General features: G+C 40.5%; 1 protein-coding gene across 7 annotated transcripts in view; it reads left to right on the top strand.

The window, feature by feature from the left end:
• GULP1 (GULP PTB domain containing engulfment adaptor 1) overlaps positions 1–20,602 on the top strand; it is a 246,125-nt gene that overhangs the window by 83,350 nt on the left and 142,173 nt on the right. For 6 of the 7 annotated variants that reach the window (XM_060177596.1, XM_060177601.1, XM_060177599.1 and 3 more), the window contains one exon: positions 12,238–12,367. The exons of the other annotated variant lie outside the window; for it this stretch is intronic. The gene's annotated coding sequence lies outside the window, so the exon portion shown is untranslated. The remainder of the gene's footprint in view (positions 1–12,237; positions 12,368–20,602) is intronic. 7 annotated transcript variants of the gene reach the window in all.

The raw sequence follows: 20,602 nt of genomic DNA, 5'->3' as shown, positions 1-20,602 counted from the left end.
ATGTACAAAGGCAAGAATGAAGACAGGATAAGTATGGGAATTATTTGGAAGAAAGTTTGCTTTCTGTAACACTTGGAGCTGAAATTTGTACTTATAGCATTTTAGAAATTAGCTTTATATGAAAAGTTGTACTAAGCAAGATAACTAATTAAAATTTCAGACCTAATTATACACTAGATATATTGATAAATAGAATTTCAGCTATTCATTAAATAAAATTATTTGACACCTATGATCATCACTTTACTTTAAGACCTTTTTTCAATTCATAGCCCAGGTCTCATGTAAAGATAGCAATTAGTCTTTTTGTAAGTTAAAGAAGGATATACATTTCAGGGAAGGTGCCAAATTCCTAATAACCACACAGTAAAAAAGATAAGAGAAAAGATTATTTCTGGCAAGTGTGGTTTGAAGTAGGCATGATTATCTGTTCTTGGTATAAATTTATGTCGATAAATCTATCTAGAAATTACTGTGTTATATGTGGTTCAGTATTTAACAATTAATAACTTTTTTAAACTTAGTAATTGTGCTTCTGAGAAGCCAACATAACGAATAATTTGAAACGAGGACAAATCTTTGTGTATCAAGATATCTATTGCAGTTCAATTCATTTAATTTTTATTCGTGATTTAATATTGATTTACAAAATTATAAGATAACAGGGGTACAATTCCATACAGTTCTACCACCAGAGTTCTGTGTCTCCATCCCCTTCATTGGAAACTGCAGTAGTTCTCCCAAGGTCACAGATATGGCTGTTTCTCTAAATCTCTCTAAGTGTGTATATATACACACTTAGAGAGATTTAGAGAAACATATATATGCTGTTTTGCCCATTTTCCCCCCATAATCCTACCTTCATTTCCTTTCCAACTCCCCTCTACACCGATTAGTACTTCTGAGTATCTTTTCTTTCTTCCTCTTCTCTCTCAGATAAGCAAATCAGTGCCCATCAGGCTTCCTCTCGTGTTTTCCAAATTCATACCTTTCAGTGATGGTATCAAAACAAGATTTCTGGTGACAAATGCTTTGGGTCCTGATGGAATGGGGGTACAGAGCTCTCTAGTTTTCTTTCCCTATCATTTACCACTCTAGGAGTGTGAACCAAAATTGAAGGTGGGATTTCTGGCTTCTGTAATTGCTTTTCCGCTGAGCATGGACATTGGTAGGCCAATCCATCCCCACAGTCTGTTAGTATCTTTCCCTTGTGGGGTAGGGCTCTGGGGAGGTGAGGTTTCAGGACATACTGGTAGGGCGATCTGCCCAGGAAAGTCAGGATGGTATCATAGAAGCATCTGGAACTTGGTGGCTGAAATGTAGTAAGATGGAGAGCAAGACAAAATGTTTAATAAATAGGAACTATGAAGTAGGGCCAGAGGAGATGAAGGTAGGTACCTTAGGGTAGAAGGAAGCTAGGAAGTCTATTTTAGGTATGTTCCTGGGAACCCATGCCTTAGTAACCTTTGCTTAAGCTTGATAGCTAACATGGGGATGAAGTAGAAGTAATGTCTGGGAGGATGACCTCGGAGTTGAGAATATATACAACCAGGAAGCAGTTTTAGGGCAGAGAGTTGCTCACAAACTTGAAGAAAATATATAAATGCAGTTAACTGCTTACCGTATCGTAATATCCCGGGACCCATTTAGCAAAGGAGCCTGTGTAACCTCCATGTCCCTGTCAGTCTGAGCTCACAGTCCATGGCCACAGCTGGGAACATTCTAGGCTGCACTCATGTCAGGGCCCGTCTTCCTGGAGTGGCAGAGTAGGCTGACCCAGCCTTTCCTTTGGAGAATGAGGCAGTCCACGCTGTTGCTCATTCATGGGGAGAGTAAGGTCCTGAAGAAGCCCACAAAAGGGCTAATGATGATGTTTCCAATGGAAGTGACCAGTGATGGTGGCGAGAAAGGATTTACTAGAGGTCTAGGCCAATTATTACCTGTGGGGGAATCCAAGGAGAACTTTCAGTCACACAGAAGTAATAATTATTGCTTGGGATTGCTTGTTTCCTTTCTGAATTCACTATATTTGGTTACTGTTTACTTGATAATTTTCCTACAACTATGTTTCTTTTCTTTTTTCTTTTCTTTCTTTTTTTTGCTGGGTCTCAGTGCCGGCATTACAAATCCACTGCTCCTGGAGGCCATTTTTTCCTTTTTTTTTTTTTTTTTTCATAGGATAGGACTGAGAGAGGAGGGGAAGATAGAGAGGGAAAGAGGAGGATAGACACCTGCAGACTTGCTTCATCTCTTGTGAAGCGACCCCCTGAAGACAGAGAGCGGGAGGTTTGAACCGGGATCTTTGTGCTTCATACTACATGCACTTAACCTGCTGTGCCAACACCCAGTCCCCTTTTCTACAATTGTGTTTGTTAGATTTTCCTTGCTGAAACGTGCTTTCATCATGTTTGAGAGTCATGTGATTCACTGATGGCCTCCTTGTCTCCAGGAATGAGCTCTGAATGACCTAAGCCAATCAGTTATTCTGTATCTCCAGGGCCCTGTGTTAAGGATGTGTATGATACTTAGTTGCCCAGAGACAATAAATCACAGGCGTGGTTACTGATTGAGGGGGAAGTTCTCTCTCCTTCAGCTCTTACTCTTCTTTTAACCTCTCTTTCTCCTTTCCAGTCTCCATTCTGCCAAACATTGTTGGTATTTTCTTTCTATTTTTAATAATTTATTTCTTGCCATGTATGCTTTTTTTTTTAAAGTCTTTATTTATTTATTGGATAGAGACAGAAATCAAGAAGGAAGGGGACAATAGAGCGAGAGACAGAGAGACACCTGCAGCACTGTTTCACCACTTGTGAAGCTTCCCTCTGCAGGTGGAGATGAGAGGGGGGATGGCCTCGAACCTGGGTCCTTGTGCATTGTAATGTGCACTCAGCCCAGGGCACCACCACCTGACTGGCTTTCTTCTGTGAATTCTCAACGCATTCTCAAAGTTCTTCATCCTGGTGGAGATTTGGCTCTTCTGTTGACTACTCATTGACTTAAATTTTTAACCTTTGATGATAGATAGTGACTTTTTTTTTCTCTTTTTTGTGGAATTAATGTTTTACAGTAAATACAATAAATATAATAGTTTTTCAACAGTAAATACAATAGTTTGTACATGCATAACATTTCTCAGTTTTCCGTATAACAATACAACCCCCACTAGGTCCTCTGTCAACCTTCTTGGACCTGTATTCTACCCCCCACCCCAGAGTCTTTTACTTTGGTGCAATACGCCAAATCCAGTTCAGGTTCTACTTGATCCATCTCAGTACCAGGGTTTGAGAATTAGTGTTTGTGAAGAGTGGATGTTTAGAAGAAAAAAAAACCTCAAAGACTCTAGCCTCTTTATGCTGAAAATATAACCGAAAGTTTCACAGAGAGTGATGTGTGCTGTTCCCTAATTTCCACAGAAAGACTGAATGGCTAGATAATTGTTCCCCTACTTGTCCCAATTAGGAAGATTTCCTGCTGGTGACAGCTCCAAAGCACTGCTAAGTTTCATGTCAAACATAGAGGACATAGCTAGACTGGTTTTGCTTTTAGATAGTAAATTTAAATTTCTTATTAATTTGGGGGCTGCTGGTGGCACACCTGGTTGAGCACACACATTACATGGGACAGGGACCTGGGTTCAAGCCTGTAGCCTCTAGCTGCTAGGGGGATAGGTCATGAGTGGTGAAGCAGGGCTGCAGGTTATCTCCCTCTTTCTCCTCACTGTCTCTCTCTTCCCTCTCAACTTCTCTTTGTCTCTATCCAAAATAAATAAAAAATATTTAAAAAATAAAATAAAATTGTTATTAATTCTGAAACTGCCTGGCATATCTCAGCCACTGTCACCTTTTTTAAACCATAGCAGGAACTGAGCTAGAGGATGTAGGAGGTATCTGGAGAAGGTGGTGTGAGTCTCTGAAAATGATTATACTTTTATTTACTTTATATTTTATGATTATTAAATAATTTACAACATTATGAAGTTACACAAGATAGAAAGTTCCACACTGCACTGACCACCCACCACCAAAGTGTCCCTCCCCTCGCACCTTCCCTGGAATGTACCCTATCATTCTCACAGTCTTTTTCTGATAACTTTTGTTCTCCTTATGCTTGTTTCTCAAATCCATGTGCTTCACTTCCTTATATCCCAGCTATGAATGAAACCCATAGCATAGTTATCTTACACCTCCTTACTTAATGTCGGGAAATTGTGAGGATGTGGTAGAACCTAGCAGGGTTTGACCTGAGGAGTGCGTCTATCCTGTCAGTCTCTCTCTCTACCAAGGGGTTGAGCAAGGAGGGACAGGAGTAACCCCAGAGGTTTGCCCCCTCTTATCAGACTCCCTGCCTCATAAAGCACCCTGCATTCCTGATACTATGGCCTATTCCCTTATTATCTACATAATCATTATTTTTCCTGAAAGATCCCCACCCATTCCATTCCTTTGATCTATCTTCTTTCTACCCTCAACACCCTCCCTGCCTGCAGGGTATTATTATTTATGCTACCAGTTAAAACCCTCGCCACAGTTGCTAAGGAAGTTACCTTTCCCATCTCCCTTTTGCCTTTCTCCGCCCCTTTTCAAACCATGTCAAGCCATTTCCGTTTCTGACTTGCCACTTCCGGGTCAGCCTTTAAAAGCTCGCTGATCCATAAAGAATCAAATTTCCTCACCTCCCCGAGCTCTGTTCATGAGTCATCTCCCTCATATTGCTGAGTGAGTAGCAGCACAGGCTGGCTCTGGTGGTGTTCTCTCCAACCCAGAGAGTACGTGCCCGAGAAGAGGCACCCCCCCCACATTAGCATGGCAACTTACTTCACTGAATACACACATTTTAGTTTCATGCATTTTATCCTGAAGGATACAATATCATGTTTTAAATTACAGTATAGTATTCCATTGTATGTATAGCCTATAACCGCTTTATCCAATTATCTGTGGATGGATGTTGCAGTTGTTTGTACTCTTTGGCAATTGTGAATAATGTAGCTATGAACATAGGGGTGCACATGTCCCTTCAATGTAGTGTTGTCATGTGCTTTGAATATATGTGCAAGGGTGAGACTGCTGGATCACAAGGTATTTCCATTTCTGTTTGTTTTGAAGACTCTCGAGAGTCTTTGACACAGGGGCTGTACTCCCACCAACAGTGTGACAGACTTCTTTTTTCTCTACATCTTTACTGCCGCTTACCATTTCACATTTTGTTGATAAGCAGGCATCTTGGTAAGTGGGAGAATACATTTGTACATCACACATTTGACAAGGGATTAATATCAAACACCTCTAAAGAAATCATACAGTTCATCAGTAACAGTGGAAATCAATGAAAAAAACAAAAGTAGTTCCAAACAATTTAACGAGGAAGTACGCAAATGATCTGAATAGACAAGAGTTTTCCTAAGTACTGTCTGTGGCCTGCAGACATACGGAGAAATACTCCCCTTCTCTTATCATCAGACAAGTGAAAATTCACACCACGCTAAGATTTCACCTCACACCTGTGAAAATGACCTCTTTCAACAAGACAGGTGGTATGGTTCTTGATTCAGATGGACATGGCTGAGAATAAGAAAGCCCTGAGGTTGATCTTGATTTAATCCTGCATAATTTAAATCCCATGGACTATTCTGGTTTATTTCTTATAAATATGGGTGCCCTGAATCTGCTTATACTTTGCACAAGCATTTAGCAAATACATACAAACTATTAAGAAGACGTTTACTTGGGCAGGGGTAGGTAGCATAATGGTTATGCAAAGAGACTGTCATGCCTGAGGCTCCAAAGTCCCAGGTTCAATCCCCTGCACCTCCATAAGCCAGAGCTGAACAACGCTCTGGTTAAAAAAAGGAGGAAGTGGGAGGAGGAGAAGAAGAAAGCGTTTACTTGTCATTTCTTTGCCATGGTGTCCTTAGGGGGGATATCTGCTATCCTATCTTCCTAAAGTACTTATCATGCCACTTCCTTGTTTTATTCTATTCTTATTATCTTTCTGGTAAAATTTGAATTCCATAGCATGACATATAGGAACCTTTTTAACAGAACCCTATTTGGCCACTAAGATTTCTTAGAAAATAGTTTTTTATAGCAACTTATGATTGAATTTTATTTATTTATTTGTTATTGCATAGAGACGGAGAGAAATTGCAAGGGGAGGAGGAGAGAGAGGGAGAGAGCCAGAGAGACACCTGCAGTTGCACTTCACCACATCAATTGTGAAGCTTTCCCCCTGCAGGTGGAGAACAGGGCCTTGAACCCTGGTCCTTGCACATGTAATGTGTGCACTTAAGCAGGTGTACCACCAGCTGGCCCCCTTGTTCTCTAATTTTAGACACTTGCTACTCATCTTTCCTTGAAAGCTGCTTGCTCCTTTTGATTCCGGTGCTTTTGCTTATGGTGTTTACTCTACCAATGATGTTTTTTCCCAGTTTATTTTCTAAACAACTTCTGAGTTGACAGATGCGGTACTGGCTCCATTTTCTTTCTTTCTTTTTTTCTTAAGGAAGACTTTGCCGAATCCTCTTGACTATAACAAATACTTATTGTTAGCATAGCTCCTTAACACATTGACAAATGCCAAGATGAATATGGGCTTTATATTTTCATCTTCCTGGTATTCAGTAGGTACTTAATGATATTTGCTTAAGGAACCAAATTTGACACTTTTTATTGAAAGCATAGGAGGGATAGTTATGGTTATGCAATAGACCATTGCCTCAGTGAGAAGAATAAAATGCCCAGCAAGTAATTTCCCTAAGTCACCTATCTGTCATTCCAGTCACTTTTTTTGTTGTTGTACTTTTTGCTTATAGTGCTAGGAGGAAAGTATTTGCAAAGATATTTTTAAGCTCATGCTAAGAGATGAGAGGGCTACATAGTCTTTTCTTGTTAGAGTAATCATGGGCTACACTGATGAGTTTGTGAAGGTATAAATTTGGAAAGTAGGGGGCTGGATGATGGTGCACTTGGTTGAAAACACATGTTACAATACGCAAGGACTTGGGTTCAAGTCCCTGGTCCCCACCTGCAGGGGGAACCTTCACAAGTGGTAAAGCAGGGCTGCAGGGGTCTCTCTCCTTCTTTATCTCCCTATCCCTCTCAATTTCTGGCTGTCTCTGTCTAATAAATAAAGATAATAAAATTTGAGAAAAATAAATTTGTAAAGTAAAACTGGAAACTTTGTATTGTGGAATTGAATTTATTCTTATTTAATTGCATGTAGATGGTAAAAAACATAATGAAAGACTAATACTAGCTTTTTGTTTGAGCATTTCAAATAAGGATTGTACTGTTTACTTAATTAAAATTACAAGCAAGACACAGAAAGAAAAAGAAAATCATGGGTCAAAGATATGATTTTGTAATTTTTGAATTTAGATGCCTGGAGAAGATAGGAAACATATCTAATTTAATAATGGTCTTTTTAAAAATTTGTAACACTTTGCATATTAGATTAAAATATTGCTAAATTCTTTAATCTAGCTAAAAAGGAAATATTAATAACAAAAAGATTTTGAAATAATTCTGAGATCATGGCTAGTAATAGCCCTGTCTTATTTGATGACAAATAAGAATATTGTGTCTCTTAAGAATATTCTCCCCTCTCAAGCTAATACTAATGGGAACATGGAAGTTTTGGTAAGTAGTTAAATTCATTGAAGTCATCCAAGTTACGTAGAAATATGTGACACATGATGGAAAGACGGTATAAAATTGAATATATGATATATTATGTTCATGTTAAGATTTTAAGAATCACTTAAAATAGAAGTCAAGATTTTATATTTTTAAATAAAAATATGTTCAAATGAGCAGCGTGCCATTTTGCCTGAATATTTTAAATGGTATTATATGAATACATTTTATCATATTAGACATGCGATAATTGATTCACTTGAAAATATATGTCATTTTCCTTCAAGAAAACAGATAGAAATAGGCACAAGCTCTTTCTTGTTTTTTGATGTGGATATTTTTATGCTCTTCTTTATGCTGTCACAGTGCATAAAATATTCTAGGTTGAAAAGTATTTCTCACAGTGAGACTGGATTTCAATCATTGTGAGATAGAAATAAAATATATGGGCATGTTTACTTGAATTAACCACTTTATGGTCAGTGTTTACTTAGCTATATTTTAGAATGTGATTTTTTTTTTTTTTTAAGAAAGTTTAGTTCAAAGTGTTAGGCTGTCTCTAGTGACTTTTCCCTCATTTCTTCTTTAAGACCAATATTTGCAAAAAGTAAATACAGAACTTACCATTATACTAAAAGGGAATGAATTTTGTCTGGCCTTTTACCCATTTCCCTCAAGACAACAAAAAGGGTACAAAATGATCAGGTAAATGACATTGAAAGCCATTGTTTCTCAGTTACCACTTAACTGTGTCGTGTTTGAAATTTTCTGAAGAGGAAGAAATCTATTTCTAGAATCGGAAGTATGTAAAAAGGTGGTCTGTATGTCTTACTATTTCAGAGTTTGTCTTTGGGGACCACCTAAATTAAGATTAATTAAATTTGTTTCTAAAATCTGACAAACATTAAAGTTTATCTCTGTGATGTTTGAAAATGAACAATAATAGAATAATAGACTAGCAGGCTTCCAAAGGAAACTGTTGTTACAGTGGGAACAAACTTACAGGATTGTTAGACACTTGTCCGAGGAGTGGGAGACAGCTCAGTAGGTCAGAACGTCCATGCCGGAGGCACCAGAAGACACGGGTGCAAACCCCAGCATCACCATATGCCAAAACTGAGTTGCATTCCAACCTCTCTCTCATAATAAGGAACTAGGGGAAATGCTTCATGAGCAGTGAAGAAAGTACTACAGGTCTCCCCCACCCTCTCTCCCTCCTTTCTCAATTTCTGTCTCTATCCAAAATAAATACCTAAGAATAAAGGAATCTTAATAAAACAAAACAAGAAAATACTTGATGTTTGAGAAAAATAAGTAAGTCTTTAAGAAAACATTGAGAGCATCAGTTGTGTATCTGACTTTCATTCCTGAGTCCCAGGAGTCCAGGTTCATTCTCTTGCACCGCCATAAACCAGAGCTGAGAAATGCTCCCTCTCTCTCCCTCTCTTGTTCTTTTCTTTCTCCTCTTCCTTCTTCTCTCTGTCCCTCCTCCACTCATTAAAACCCCCAACTCTTCATATGAACTATTCCAGCCTTTAGGTTCATGATTAGTCAACAATTTGTTTGGCTTTATATATTAACACGTTTTTCAGCCACCAGGTTCCAGATGCTACCATGATGCCAACCAGACTTCCCTGGACAGACAACCCCACCAATGTGTCCTGGAGCTCTACTTCCCCAGAGCCCTTCCCCACTAGGGAAAGAGAGAGACAGGCTGGGAGTATGGATCAACCTGTCAACACCCATGTTCAGCGGGGAAGCAATTATAGAAGCCAGACCTTCCACCTTCTGCACCCCACAATGACCCTGGGTCCATGCTCCCAGAGGGATAAAGAATAGGAAAGCTGTCAGGGGAGGGAATGAGATATGGAGTTCTGGTGGTGGGAATTGTGTGGAGTTGTACCCCTTTTATCCTATGGTTTTGGTCATTGTTTCCTTTTTATAAATAAAAATTAAAAAATAAAAATAAATAAAGTTGGGAGTCGGGCTGTAGCGCAGCGGGTTAAGCGCAAGTGGCGCAAAGCACAAGGACCGGCATAAGGATCCCAGTTCAAACCCCGGCTCCCCACCGGCAGGGGAGTCGCTTCACAGGCGGTGAAGCAGGTCTGCAGGTGTCTATCTTTCTCTCCTCCTCTCTGTCTTCCCCTCCTCTCTCCATTTCTCTCTGTCCTATCCAACAGTGACAACAACAATAATAACTACAACAATAAAACAACAAGGGCAACAAAAGGGAATAAATAAATAAAATAAATATTTACAAAATAAATAAATAAATAAATAAAGTTACATTGATAGACATCTTAAAAGAAAAAAGGCAGAAACCAAAAACTTGAGCTATATCTTTGTTTTTCCTCTTGGCTTTCTGAAAGGTGCCTTTTGATCAGCAATTCTCTTTGACTGACATCCTGTCATTTAATGTTAGTGCCTCATGATTCACTCTGGTGATTTTACCTGGCCCCCTCTTAGATTCTCTGGTTATGATCTGGTAAGCATTGTTACTCATGACTTGAAAAATGTATTCTGGGAGCCAGATGGTGATGTAATTGGTATGCACAAGGATATAGGTTTGAGCTCCTGCTCTCCACCTGTAGGGGGGCTGTGGTGGAGGAGGGGACAGACTTCATAAGTGGTGAAGCAAGGATTGAAAGTGTCTCTCTTGTCTCTCTCTCAATTTCTCTTTGTCCTATCAAAAAAAAAAAAAAGAGGAGGAGAAAAAGGCTATCATGAGCAGTCAGTTTGTCTTGGAGGCACCAAGCATCTGTGATAAATCCTGGTGACAATAAAAATCAGTCAATCAATCAATCAAGGTTTAGTTTTAATAACCGTATGTATTAGGACCCAGGTTCAAGACCTGGGCCCCCACCTGCAGTGAGGGAAACTTCACAAGTGGTGAAGCAGTGCTGTAGGTGTCTTTCTTCCTCTATCTTCTAATTCTTTCTTACTTTTTAATTTCTTTCTAATTCTTGTCTTTCTTCCCCATCTTCTAATTCTCTTTCAGTTTCTCTCTGTCTCTATAAAAATGCCTCTGCAAGCAATACTCAACAATTTGTTTGGCTTTGTATGTTAACTCTCTTTTCAGTCACCAGGTTCCAGGTGTCATCAGGATGCCGGCCAGACTTCCCTGGATTGAAGACACCACCAATGTGTCCTGGAGCTCAGCTTCCCTAGAGACACACCCTACTAGGGAAAGAGAGAGACAGACTGGGAGTATGGACCAACCAGTCAATGCCCATGTTCAGCGGGGAAGCAATTACAGAAGCCAGACCTTCTACCTTCTGCAACCCTCAAGGACCCTGGGTCCATGCTCCCAGAGGGATAGAGAATGGGAAAGCTATCAGGGGAGGGGGTGGGATATGGAGATTGGGCGGTGGGAATTGTGTGGAGTTGTACCCCTCCTACCCTATGGTTTTGTTAATTAATCCTTTCTTAAATAAAAAAATTAAAAAAAAAAAAAAAAAGATTTACTTTTTATAAAAAAAAAATAATAATCATATGTATTGGAGAGAGAACAAAAGAGCTAGACATATTTTCTTTTTTTCTTATAAAAAGAAAGGCTTATTGCTATTTGACAAGAATCAGTGCACATGAATATTATTTAATAAAATATGAATATGCTATGGCTTTTCCCGTTATTTGAATTAATTTCAGCATTCCATTTGAAACGACAAATGTGTTGTCTCACTGGGGAGGACTTTTACCTTTTGTCTGTATAAATAATAATGGAAATATTTTAACCACTGCTCTGTCTATAATGGTCTAAGAATGAGAAAGAATGGAAGGATAATCTCCTTAATGCCTTCTCCATGGCAGTCCAAGTGGAATGAAAGCGGAAATAGATCAGCAGTGCTTTCTAAAGTTCTGTCTTACCTTCTTAGTTAGGGACAGAGTCTGCGCTTGGCTAGTCTAATTAGCTAGAATGCGAAGCAGAGAACTGAGTCTAGTGGTAGAGCCTGAGGGAAAATGGCTTCTGTTGTAAAGTAACTGCAGCTCTGTTTTGGTTTATTTTTTTGCCCTTGCTGGACTTCAGCACTTAGTGAACTCTTAGACAGAATGCAAGAGACAGAGAGAGTGGGAGGGAAATATACCCTAGCCTGGAAACCAACCCCAGTTCAGTGGGGCCAGTTTCAAAGCAGACACCTCAGGTGAGCGCTTGCCAGCTCTCTAAGTAGATCCATATGCACACGTTAAAGTCTAGAAGGCTTGCTGTCAATTCTTTTTTTATTACCTTTATTAATTGGAAAGAGACAGCCTGAAATCAAGAGCCGAGGGAGAGATAGAGAGGGAGAGAGACAGAGAGACAGCTGCAACACTGCCACTTGCAAAGCTTTCCCCCTGCAGGTGGGGACCAGGGATCGAACCCAGGTCCTTGAGCATTGTAACATGTACCCTCAACCAGGTGCGCCGCCACCCAGCCCCTCTTGCTATTAATCCTTATCTAGCAACCTGTTAATCTGCTTTTTAGAAAAATTGCATGTTTTCCCATGGTTATGTGACTTTCATAAGAAACATAATGGTATTTTTGAATATGTATCATAACCTCTAGATAAAAAAAGACATAATTATCGACTTGTTTTTCGAAGTCTGATTTTAATTTTGTTTTTAGATATATAAGTCCATCTGATGTACACATGAAAGGAAGTGATTGAAGGAGAACTCAGATGGCAGTTCTGTGACTGAAATTATCTGACATCGAGTCTTCATATGCCCTGTCAATTATATTTGCGCACATCCAGGTAAGAATAAGTGCTTCTTTTCCTGTATGCTTTGCACCATTAAAAAAAAAGATTTGAAAATAAGTTTTGATTTTATAGCAAACTATTAAGTAGTTGACTTATTATAGAAAATGTTAATTGCTTAAAAGCAAAAACAGTAAAAAACCACACATGAGTCTTTTTCTAAAGATAACTTCTCTTACCATAATTTCTCTTATATAATTTATTTTTTCTTGAAGTAAAATGGGGAGAGTCTATGTTCTTGATTGGCTTTTTTTTAAAGTATTTAACAAAATTTGCTTTATTTGTGAAAGTAAATGAATGTTTCTTGTTTTTCATTTTATCTGTTAATATAAAACATGTCACTCATTTTGCAGATGTAGAGTGATGAAGGTTAAAATTAGCATCCTATGACAGAGGACCTAGTGGGTGTTGTATTGTTATATGGAAAACTGAGAAATGTTATGCATGTACAAACTACTGTATTTATTGTCGAATGCAAAACATTAATTCTCCAATAAAGAAATGAAAAACAAATTAGCATCCTAGCTTACTGGCAGGGTTTTAATTTTTTTTTATTCTTCTTGCTGAGTTTACAACCAGAATGTGCTAATGAGTGAGTTTTTATTGGCTGATTATATGGTTGGTTTTTTTTTTTTGTTTGTTTGTTTTGCCTCCAGAGTTATTGCTGGGGCTCAGTGCCTACACCATGAATCCACTGCTTCTTTTTGTTGCCCTTGATGTTGTAGCCTTGTTGTGGTTATTATTGTTGTTGTTGATGTCCTTCATTGTTGGATAAGACAGAGAAAAATTTAGAGGGGAGGGGAAGACAGAGGGGGAGAGAAAGACACCTGCAGACTTGTTTCACCACCTGTGAAGCGACTCCCCTGCAGGTGGGGAGCCGGGGGCTCAAACCAGCATCCTTACGCCGGTCCTTGCGCTTTGCTCCACGTGCGCTTAACCCGCTGCGCTACCGCCTGATCCCTAGATTATATGCTTTTTAATTTTTTATTATCTTTATTTATTTATTGGATAGAAAGAGCCAGAAATTGAAAGGAATGGAGATATAGAGGAGAGAAGCAGAGAGAAACCTGCAGCCCTACCTCACCAATCGTGGAGCTTTCCCTTTGCAGGTGGGGGCCAGGGGCTTGAACCCAGGTCTTCACATTAGCTTTTGCACCTAAGCAGCGGTGCCACCATCTAGCCCCCTGATTATGTGTTTTTGAGAGTATCGGTTTACCAGTTCACTGGTAAATATTTATCTTCTGTTTAAATTTTTTTCTCTACTGCTAGCTCATATTGGAAAAAAAAAGAGCAAAATTAAGATTAATTGGTTACAGCTAGCTACTGCCATGTGTTCAGCTAATATATTCTGTTACCTACTAAGTCTAGAGGAAAAGTGAGTTCTATATATGCATGATATTTCCACACTGCCTATAAATACATAATTTACAAATGATAGAAAATAGTATTTATTCACTTAACTATTTATCAAAAAGTGTTACTGAACTGTGATGATAGACTTTAATGTCAGGAAGGTACAGAAATAGTTTGCTGGCTCTTCTAATTCCAGTAAAATATGATGAGAATAAACCTTTTTTATAATTTTTTTATTACCTTTATTTATTGGATAGAAACAGTCAGAAATCGAGAGGGTAGGGGGAGATAGAGAGAGAGAGAGAAAGACAGACACCTGCAGCCCTGCTTCATCACTTGTGAAGCTTTCCCTCTGCAGGTGGGGACCAGGGGCTCGAACCTGGGTCCTTGTGCATTGTAACATGTGTACTCGACCAGGTGCGCCACTGCTTGGCCCCAGAAGAAATCTTCTGAGTTATAGGTAGTATATGCTAAGTGTCGGGAAAGAAAAGGAGAACAGGTAATGCTCAGCTTGGGAATAACATTTTGCAAACCTGTTGCGTCCTGTTCTTTAGCTTCCTGAGACGCTCTGGACTCTGCTAAGCACCGTTTAGACGGAGAGCCCCTTGAGAGCAGAAATGCAGAGATTGGATTCTCAGATTGGAACGACAGGGTCTAAATAGCAAAGTGATGGGAGATAGATGCTGTGATGGAGACTCTACCTCCCCTCTCCTCCCTGTCTTTTCTCCCCTGTCCTCTCCTCCATCTCATCCTTAGATGGTGAAGGACAAGGACGAGAGGTATGGTTACCTGTGTTAGCATGTAAAAAGCTTCGTCTCCAAGTGATGCATGAGCCAAGTCTAAAAGGAAGGAGAGTAATCTATAGGCAGTTCCTTTTCTTTTTTCATTAGCATTTGTTAAGAAGTAGTTAGCTATAGAGATTGGCTGGTGGAAAGCCTGGTTGAGCACACAGGTTACAGTATGCAAGGAGCCCGGGTTCAAGCCCCTGGTCCCCAAATGCAGGAGAGAAACTTCACAAGTGAAGCAGTGCTTCAGCTGTCTGTCTGTCTGTCTCTCTCCTTGGCTGTCTCCCCCTCCCCTCAATTTCTTTCTGTCAAAAATAAAGAAATATTTTTAAAATAACTAGTTATTTGTCAGACAGTAAGCTAGGGAATATAGGGGGGGAAAATGAAGAATGAAGATAATTCATCCACCTTCAAGGATCCTGTGGTGTAGTGGATAAGTTACATATGATACACCATGGCAGAGTAATAATTGAATCATATTTAAAAGAAAGATGAGTTTGTAATGAACTATATTTAAATGAAGATATTTGGTTATCAGTAGATAAGATATCAGGTCTGATCGAAGTTATTCAAGAAACAATGTCTTTATATTTTGTAAGAAGTCAGAGAGGGTGAGCTAGTACAGATAAAAACAAGATATAGACAGATAAGATATGCTAGTGGTAGGAGGTTTTAAGTCTTATTTTAGAGAAGAATGGCACGCTAATAGAATTCACAAAAATGGAAGAAATAAAACACACGTGGCATTTTAGTATTATATAATAATAGGTTGGTTTGATTTTCTGCCCTCTTCACTGTGTTTTTTTCCATACCTTTTGGTAGAGAACTCACAACATTTAAAAAATAACATTTCAGTTTGAGTCAGTGTAAAAAAACTTAGGCAGAAAAGGATTGGGGAGAGATCTTAATAGTCGTGTAAGTGATTCACCTGCCTAAAGTGATAAGTTCCCAGGTTCAATCCCTGGCACCATCTTTACCAAGAGCTGAGTAATATTCTGGAATAAAACAAGAAAGAAGGAAAGAAAGAGAAATAGAAAAAGAGAGAAAGAGAGAAGAGAAAGAGAGGGAAAAGGAGGAGGGAGGAAGGAAGGATAGGAAAGAAAGAGGCCGGGGGAGTCGGGCTGTAGCACAGTGGGTTAAGCACATGTGGCGCAAAGCACAAGGACCGGCATAAGGATCCCGGTACGAGCCCCCGGCTCCCCACCTGCAGGGGAGTCGCTTCACAGGCGGTGAAGCAGGTCTGCAGGTGTCTGTCTTTCTCTCCCCCTCTCTGTCTTCCCCTCCTCTCTCCATTTCTCTCTGTCCCGCCCAACAACAATGACATCAATAACTACCACAACAATAAAAAAAGAGGCAGGCAGGCAGGCAGGAAGAAAGCAAAGAAAACAGGAAAGGAAGGGTGGGTGAGGGAGGGAGGGAGGGAGAGAAAGAAAGGAAGGGAGGAAAGAAAATAAGGAGAGACATACAGGGTCCGGTGGTGGTGTCCCCAGTTAAGTGCACATAGTACTAAGCGCAGGGAACATAGTTGAGGCCCCAACTCCCCACCTGCATGAGGGATGCTTCATGAGCAGTGAAGCAAATCTGCAGGTGTCTCTTCTTCTCTCTCCCTCTCTGTCCTGTCAGATAAAAATAGAAAGGAAAAAAAAAAAGGAAAAAATGGCCTCCCAGATCAGTGGATTTTTAGAATAGGTACTGAGCCCCAGAGATAACCCTGGTGACAGGGAAGGAAGGAAGGAAGGAAGGAAGGAAGGAAGGAAGGAAGGAAGGAAGGAAGGAAGGAAGGAAAAGATCCTCAACCCATTGAAGTAAGGCATTTCAGAGAGCTGATTTACTTGGTAGTGAGCATGCCTTGCTATGCATAGGGCTCAGATTCGAATCCTGAGACTGCAAGAAAAGTGCTTTGCCCCTGGAGGAAGCCCTACTGCTGTGATCTCTCTCCCTTTCAACCTCTTTCTTATCACTGGGGCTCGGTGCCTGCACTGCGAATCCACTGCTCCTGGAGGCCATTTTCCCCATTTTTGTTTCCCTTGTTATTATTGTTGTTATTGGCTAGGACAGAGAGAAATTGAGAGAGGAAGGGAAGACAGGTAGGGGAAGAGAAAGATAGACACCTGCTGATCTGCTTCACCACCTGTAAAGCAACCCCCCTGCAGGTGGGGAGCTGGGACTTGAACAGGGATTTTTACTCTGGTCCTCATGCTTTGCGCCATGTGCTTTTAACCCACTGCACTACTGCCTGGCCCCCTTCTGTGTGTGTGTGTGTGTGTGTGTGTGTGTGTGTGTGTGTGTGTGTGTCCGGCACCTTATATTGCCAGACAAGGAAAAGAGAATGAAACTAAAATTTAGCGTGTGCTTTCTACTGAATGCTTGTCATTTCTGCATAGTCATAAAGTTGAAAAATCACAGTTGGACTGACTTAAAATAATGGGACTTAGCTTTGAATTAAAGAAAGTGACTCTTTTTTGAGGAGCAAAGCCACAAACCATGAATTTCAGATTGCATGATTCACCAGTTGGGTGGTCTGACAGTGGAAACTGGAAAGTGTTTGGCTGGGGGCGCCAGGTGATGGCACACCTGGTTCAGCGCACACAGTACAGTGAGCAAGGACCTGGGTTCAATCCCCTGGTCTTCACCTGTAGGGGGGAAGCTTCACGAGTGGTGAAGCGGGGCTGCAGGGACCTCTCTCAGTCTCTCTTTTGCTCTCTCCTTCTCCCCTCTCAATTTCCCTGTTTCTATCCAGTAATAATAATAAAAAAGTGTTTGACTTGGTAAACATCTGTGAAGTACTTATTTACTTAAATAAGCAATCTGAATTATGTCGTAATCACATCTACATTTGAAGCATCTGTCAATTACTGTTCTTAGATTCAGAGTACCAGACATGAGTTCTTGGTACTTTGTTGCAAGAATATGGGTTACCTTATAGAATCAGGGGAGAATCAGACTAAATGAGCCAAAGCTGCTCCAGGGCCCTAGCTAGCGAGAAGAGGCAAGGGGCTAGAAAGAGACTTGCCACAGAGCTGAATCTGCACCAGTGTTGTGTCTTAATGCTATTCCTCCCACTTTGACAAAAGGAATCTGCATGACTGATTTTAAATCATTTGCCCCATGCCAAGAACCATGGCATCTGATTAATAATTCTCTTGAGACTGTACAGGGAGAAGGTAGTTCCCCAAGAAGAATGTTAAAGTTCAGGGGCCAGTATGGAGACTAGATATGGGACAAGTAAGAAAGGAGAGATGTCTGCTCAAACCCTTAACAATGGCCAGCAAGCCGTAGCAGCGATACAGTCTCAAGTAGTCATGATTTTTGTTGGTAAAATTAACATTGGCTAAATAATCATGTGACTCTGGTTTTGATAGATACCTCTACTATAAAATATGTATTTATTTTGTGTCTTTTCAACTTTTTAGTTTACTTATTAGATGGAAACAGAAATTGAGAGGAGAGGGGGAGGTAGAGAGAGAGATACCTGCAGCCCTGCTTCCCCACTCATGAAGCTTTCCCCTTGCAGGTGGGGACCAGGGGCTGGAACCCGGATCCTTGTGCCAATTTCCCGCTAAGCCATGATGATAAAGCTGTAAACAATAGGACCAATTCTTTTTTTTTTTTTAATTTTCCCTTTTATTGCCCATGTTGTTTTATTGTTGTTGTAGTTGTTGATGTTGTCATTGTTGGGTAGGACAGAGAGAAATGGAGAGAGGAGGGGAAGACAGAGTGGGGGAGAGAAAGATAGACACCTGCAGATGCAGACCTGCTTCACTGCCTGTGAAGCAACTCCCCTGCAGGTGGGGAGCTGGGTGCTCGAACCAGGATCCTTACACTGGTCCTTGTGCTTTGTGCCGCGTGTGCTAAACCCGCTGCGCTACCGCCCCACTCCTAGGACACATTGATTGGTTTGGAGATTCACCCTAAATTCAGGATAATTTTATTGTTAAGATCCTGGACTAATTATATCCCAGGACCAATTCTTGAAGTTTCTTTGCTGGACTAATTATATTTCTAAGGACACATATGCTAATTAAAAAAAAAACACAAGGCTTTAAGTGAACATTGACTCTGAGGTGATGCGGTTTAACACACTTCAGGACAGTAAACAGTACTTGTCTGTCTATCTAGCAGGATCCTGGGACCTGTCCTTAAAGAGGCATGAGGTTACAGAAGATTGTCTACAGAAATATTGTCTGAAACTAAGGATAGGTGTGCAGACAGAAGTAGTGGGCTCAAGATTGAGCCCTTCCAGAATGTATGAAGAAGTTCAGTTTGTTGGAGAAACTTAGCAGTTTGAAACTGAAGTCTAGATTACAGGGGGCTGCGGAAGAGGTTAGCAGAACAGATTCTCATTGAATTTGTATGGGATCTGACATCATCCTAACTACAGCAGGTGTGTCCTTGGAGAGCATTAAGCCAGGTGAACAGCCACACCAAATCAGCATTTTACAGAGACCCCTTAGGCTGCATTTTGAAGAATAGGAATGATCCCGCAGTTTTTGGTAAAAGAAAGACAGGTGAGAGATGCTGCTAATCCAAGTTTGAAACAATGGAGGCTGGGAGAAGGAGATATTGAAGAGAATAAAATAAATGCTAGCCAGCAGAATAGCTCACGTGATAACGTGCTGCTTTGTCACATTAAGGACCCGGATTTGAGCCTGGCCCCTGCTGCACTGAAGGATACTTTGGAATCTCTCCTTCTCCCTCTCTTCTCTCCCTACCATCTCTCACACCTCTCCCCTTTTGTCTTTATATGTCACCTTCTACTACTATTATTACTACTTATTATAATTATGATTTTTATATTATTATTATTTTATCAGACCACTACTCAGCTCTGGTTTGCGGTGGTGCAGGGGATTGAACCTGGACCCTCTGGAGCCTCAGGCATGAAAAGCATTTTGCATAACCATTATTTGGTCTCCCCAACCACAGCTCTTCCTCCTCCTCCCTCTCCTCCTGCACCCTCTCCTTTTCCTTCTGCTCCTCCTCCTCCTCCTCTCTTCCCTCTCCTTCTCCCTCTCGTCTACCCTCTCCTCTTGTGCTCCTCCTTTCCTTCTCCACCTCTTCTCCTCTCTCCTCCTTTGTCTTTACTTAAAAACAGACCCAAACCAAGCAACCAAACAAAATGCAACTGTGGTATGCTGTCAATGTGGGATTGGGGTTCAGAGTGCAAGGTTCTAAGATGATTGGGATGACGGTTGTTGGTGCTGATGTTGGAACTCTGAAAAGAATGGAGCTAAGTGGATGGGGTGGTGGGGAACCTGGGAACAACACCATGGATTTACTTGGAGATATTGTCAGTTTTGAGTACTGTGGTTGCTCTAGATGAGTGTATTTAAGAAGCACTTTTTGGCCAGTGACATATTTCACTTGGATAGTGTTCTGCTTTGCCATGTGTGTGATCCTGCCTCAAGGATAGCCCCCACCACAAGGAGGGAAGCTTCAGTGATGTGGTCTCCTTCCATGTAAATACAGAGAGGGAGAGGAGAGAGCAGCGGCTATGTGGGAGAGGGACGACTAGGTGATGAAGTCCTTTTATATAAACAATACCTGAAATGATCAGGGCTACTTGTAAAATATCGTTGTTATTATTCTAACAAAGGGATATTTGGCAGACTGAAATAATGACTAGATGCTTGTAAATAACATTTTAAATTTAGAACATTTGAATTTAGAAATAATATCTAATGTTATAACCACTGGAAACCATGGACCTAATCATTATTTTTTAAAAAATGCACAACTGAAAAGAACAAGGCTGGAGTTGGGAAAGATACTATGTTTCTGCAAAAAACTTCACAAGTGGTGAAGCAGGTCTGCAGGTGTCTTTCTCTTCCCCTACCCTGCACCTCTGTCTTCTTCTCCTCTCTCAATTTCTCTCTGTCCTATCCAACAACAACAATAACAATAAAAACAACAACAAGGGCAACAAAAATGGGGGAAAATGGCCTCCAGGAGCAGTGGATTCCTGGTGCAGGCACTCAGCCCTAAAGATAACCCTGGAGGCAAAAAAAAAAAATAATCAGTGATTAATTTCTAGACTTTTGAATACCTTTGGACTTGGATAAAGAGACCTGCGGGTGAGTGAAGGGTTGATTTT

This window comes from Erinaceus europaeus, chromosome 18 (genome assembly GCF_950295315.1).
Source record: "Erinaceus europaeus chromosome 18, mEriEur2.1, whole genome shotgun sequence".
NCBI classification, from domain to species: domain Eukaryota; kingdom Metazoa; phylum Chordata; class Mammalia; order Eulipotyphla; family Erinaceidae; genus Erinaceus; species Erinaceus europaeus.
This window is presented reverse-complemented; position numbering and strand designations above follow the sequence as displayed.